Source organism: Nipponia nippon, unplaced genomic scaffold, assembly GCF_047370975.1.
Source record: "Nipponia nippon isolate SJK-2023a ecotype South Korea unplaced genomic scaffold, ASM4737097v1 scaffold_26, whole genome shotgun sequence".
Taxonomy (NCBI): Eukaryota; Metazoa; Chordata; class Aves; order Pelecaniformes; family Threskiornithidae; genus Nipponia; species Nipponia nippon.
Window position 1 is genome coordinate 6,271,741 of NW_028262343.1, and position 4,604 is coordinate 6,276,344.

The following is a 4,604-nucleotide window of genomic DNA, read 5'->3' on the forward strand; positions in this document are numbered from 1 at the left end:
AGCCCAGCATCACCGATGACACTGCCACCAAAGGTGGATTTGTGCAGACATGGAGATGTACACTGAAACAACGAATGTTCGGGTGCCTGTTCCCTTCCCCTGTCTCTGCAGAGGAAAGGGGCAGGCAACTTCTCAAACTGCGGAGATGATGCTCATCAGAGAATATAAAAGCCAGCCCAGCATAAATGGTGTGCTGTCATTGCATACTCCTACCCACCCAGATGGGTGTAGCTGTGTTCACATTGATGTTATCCACATCTCTGTACAGGATGGAGTGGGATGGTTCACCATGCGTGTACACAGGCTCTCTGCTATTCACTGAGCATGGGGCTGTGGTCCGTCAGTACAAGGATGACACCTTGCATTGAAGCACCCAGCAGCCTTCCCTGCTGCCTGGAGAACTGCAACCATGAACAGAAAAATATGGAGGTAAAAAGCTGAGCTGGTCTTGGCAGATGTCAGCATAAGAGAAAGGTAAAAGCAAAAAAAAAAAACCAAACAGCAAAAAAAAGAAAAATACAGCCCAAGTGCCCAGGTGTAACTGTGGGATGGCTCAAGGAGGCCCAGCAGTGTCAAAACTTGTCAAGACTGGTTTTCAGTGCAGAAAAAGCTGATGATCCACTTGCAAAGAGATGAAACCTGGGCCCATATTCTCAGCTGCATCTGCTCAGTGGGAGCAAGAGCATCTTCTGCCTGCATTAAAGCTATTTGCACGTGCCTGGAAGAAGGACAGGGCAGAGCACTGCCTGGGCCAGGCAGAGGTTTACCACTAACTGCAAAGATACCTGTTTAATCTAAGGTTATATGACTTGGACCATGCTCTGAAGCCCTGCTTGACCCTACCTCTCCTCACAACCAGAATGGGTTTGAGGGGCATATATTGGGAAAAGGAGAGGCATTCATGTATGCACCGTGCCTTACTGTGGGTTGTCTGGGTGGTAGCACTGTGCCTGGCCCCTCTGGCACCAGGTATGTGGTCACTGAGGCAGGTCAGATGGGGGAAGGTGGTGTGTACAGGCAGTCAGATCCAGGTGCACCCTCTGGCCTGGCAAAATGGCCTGTGAACTAGGTCTGAGCAAGTAATTTCACATGGACACCAACATAAAACATAGATGGGGCCAACTGAATAACTGCAGAGATCACTTCACAGGAGCATTGCGACCAGAAAATGGAGGCCCAGGACACTGGCTGGCCTGGAAGCAGGGTGGTAGGCTCTGACAGGAGTCTGTGTGTAGTAAAGATAAGGGCTGGCGACCGGAAGATCACGCGCTGTACGGAAAGAGTTAAGGGTCGACCCTCCCTTGTCTCCGCCCCTTATAACATGACACGCCTACTGCTGGGAGTATAAAGGTAAACTACTGCGCAATAAACATTGAGGTTGAACACCCACACTGTGTGTGCTGACTGTTCCTTCCCCAGCCCGGGTCGGCTGGAGATCTGCCGGTATAACCTCGATATGTAACGAACGCTACATAGTGGTGACCCCGACGTGATCGGCTGCAGGTAGCAGCGATGGAGCTCGCAGAACTCGTAAAGGTACTAAAGTCGGTAGCGACGGAAGTGGGCGAGGATGGGGCGATAAGGAAAAGGCCCACGGGCGACTGCATCCAATGGATGCTACGCCGGGGAGTGCTCGGCGCTCCCACAGAAGTTTTTGGACACCCCAAATTGGGGGAAAATACGCAATGAGCTGACAGAAGCGATCATAAGCAATGTTGGAGGAGCCAGTGACCGGCTTTGCGCCTTGGGAACAGTAGAAAGGGTGCTCAAGAAGGGGTTTGCGGCAAAGCGGTGCTGGCTTGCCGCACGTAGCGCGCTGATGGGGCATGAAGTTCCTGGGAACGAAAAGCAAACGGGTTTAGTCTCGGAGGGGACACAGGCTGGCTGGGAGGGAGCACAGCCGGGGGGGCTGACCCAGACTGGCCAAAGGGCTATTCCATACCATATGACATCATGCTCAGCATATAAAGCTGGAGGAAGAAGAAGGAAGGGGGGGACGTTTGGAGTGATGGCGTTTGTCTTCCCAAGTAACCGTTATGCATGATGGAGCCCTGCTTTCCTGAGGATGGCTGAACACCTGCTTGCCTATGGGAAGTAGTGAATGAATTCCTTGCTTTGCTTTGCTTGCGCGCGCGGCTTCTGCTTTACCCATTAAACTGTCTTTATCTCAACCCATGAGTTTTCTCACTTTTACTCTTCCGATTCTCTCCCCCATCCCACCGGGGGGGAGTGAGCAAGCGGCTGTGTGGTGCTTAGTTGCTAGCTGGGGTTAAACCACGACAGTTTTTTTTGGCGCCCAACATAGGGTACAAAGGGTTCGAGATAACGACAGATTTAATTGGAATGTGCTAGATTGAAGTTATAGCTGGTATTGCTGTTTAGCTATTAATCAGCAGGTTTCTGTGCTTGCCATGGAGCTTGCTTGCCTTACTGTATATTAGAGTCTAATGCTCGTTAGTGGCTGCTTTTTGCTTTCACTGCTTGCTGTACTGCTGAACTGCTTATCATCTTACTCCGCTGTGCCTGGGAACATTTTGATAACAGCAATGGCTATGTGCCTGGGCTGGCCGATGGCCAGGGCATCTCTGCTGTTTTTCTGTACTGCTGTACTGGACAGGCTGGAACTCCAGTGTGAACTCGAGTTGAAGGGGTGGCCTGTGGGGCACAGACGGGGCCGTCGTTACTGGGGACTGAGCCAACGGAGGAAGGGGAGGCGCAGGGAGGCTATGGCGCAGCAGGAACAAAGGACTCGGGAAAGGTGTTCCTGTTACGAGTGGGGAGTCTAGAGCAGCCGCCCACGGAACCTTCGGCACCTTCTGCACCGGCGGATCCGCCACCTCCTCAATACCCCTGGGGCGAGTTGCAACAATGTGTGGAAAGGGAGCTGACTGATAGGTTGCTGGATTGGGTCCCGGGGGCCGATGTGGGATCCCAGCGGTATCGTGAACTACGTGAAGGAAGATGGTGGGAAGGAGAAAAGGAGGGCAAGACACCATCACCTTCTGAGGACACCCCGTTGCATCCCAGTGATCGACGGGTGCTGGACACACAGAGAGCAGAGCGCAGGAAAAGATCTGAGGAACAAGGAGAACCGGCGTCACGGCTGATGACATCTAGGGGGGTGGTAGGGCTCCCCCAGCACTGCCAGTGATACCTGAGCTACCAGAGGGACCCCTTACCCCTGGGGCAGTGGGAAAGCGAACTGGTATTACTTTGCAAGATGCTCGCTCTGTGATTGTTGCTTATCCTGTGTGTTCCAAAGGTCCCCTCTGGGAGGCAGGGGTAAACCCTCGAGGGTTGCAGCCCAACCAAATATGGCAGTCTGATGTTACGATTTATGAACCCTTTAATCCACGTAAGTATCTGCATGTCACAGTTGATACCTGCAGTGGAGTTATTTTAGCCACTATGCATGCTAAACAAAATGCTCTCGCAGTTATTTTACATTGGCAGGACTGTATGGCGTAACTTGGCATCCCACAAAAAATTAAAACAGATAATGGAGCGGCATATGTCAGCAAGAAGACAAAGGACTTTTGCGCACGCTAGGATATTCAGTTGAGTCATGGCATTCCCTACAACAGTACGGGCCAAAGCATTGTAGAACGCGCGCATCGCACATTAAAAGGGTTACTCGACCGACTTAGGGAGGGGGAAAAGATAAGCCCAGGAACAGGGGTTCCCCCTCCCCTTGACCCTCCCTTATTTTGGGCACAGCGTCTGTTGACGACGGCACTAATTACCTTAAATCATACCATTCGAGGGAACACCTATAAAACCCAGACTGCAACCCAGGCACATTTCCGGCTCGATGAGAACGAAGGGCCTTACCCTTTGGTTCAAGTACGGGACCTGCAAACCCGTGAATGGAGGGGCCCTTATTCCCTCCGTTGCCTGGGACGTGGGTATGCGTGTGTGCAAACCGAGAAAGGGACGCTAGAATGGGTACCCAGTCGAAATATTCGACCATATAAACATTAATCAATCTATTGAGTCTTATCTTGACAGGTTACCATTTCCCTATGCATCCTGATGGTGTGGGGGAGTAATGAGGGAGCCGCGATGAACTACTGGCTGGATTGGGCAAAATCCATGAACGTAACGGATGCGTGTCTGTATATGCCGGCTATTGGACAAGCCTCTGCCTGTCTGTTGTTCACCCCCTACTTCACTAGAGATAAGGAGGACAGTTGCTGCCACAAGTCAAACCAGAGCTCCACTATCCCAGGCTTACAAAACTGGAATGTTAATAACGCCCAAACTTTTAATAACCGGGCTCATAGTCTTGTTACTTGTTCTTGACCTTGTTGTGCTATTACCCTGTCTGTTACGCTTAATTATGCATTCTATGAGTCGTATATTAAGAAGTCTTACCACATATCGATTATTTTACGTGCAGCTTCCCTAGCGAGATCCAGAGCTACTGGAGCTAAGGGAGGGGGAAATGTAGTAAAGATAAGGGCTAGCGACCGGAAGATCACGCGCTGTATGGAAAGAGTTAAGGGTCGACCCTTCCTTGTCTCCGCCCCTTATAACATGACACGCCTACTGCTGGGAGTATAAAGGTAAACTACTGCGCAATAAACATTGAGGCTGAACACCCA

The 4,604-nt window shown here is 51.2% G+C and overlaps 1 long non-coding RNA gene across 2 annotated transcripts; it reads left to right on the forward strand.

Moving 5' to 3' along the window:
• Positions 1-674: 674 nt before the first annotated feature.
• LOC148055202 (uncharacterized) lies at positions 675-4,604 on the forward strand. 2 transcript variants are annotated; one of them, XR_015705775.1, is made up of 3 exons: positions 675-3,355; positions 3,437-3,905; positions 3,995-4,604. It is a non-coding gene; the product is annotated as an uncharacterized LOC148055202 (long non-coding RNA). The 2 variants fall into 2 exon arrangements; XR_015705776.1 differs by having other exon boundaries at positions 685-3,355; positions 3,437-3,557; positions 4,009-4,604.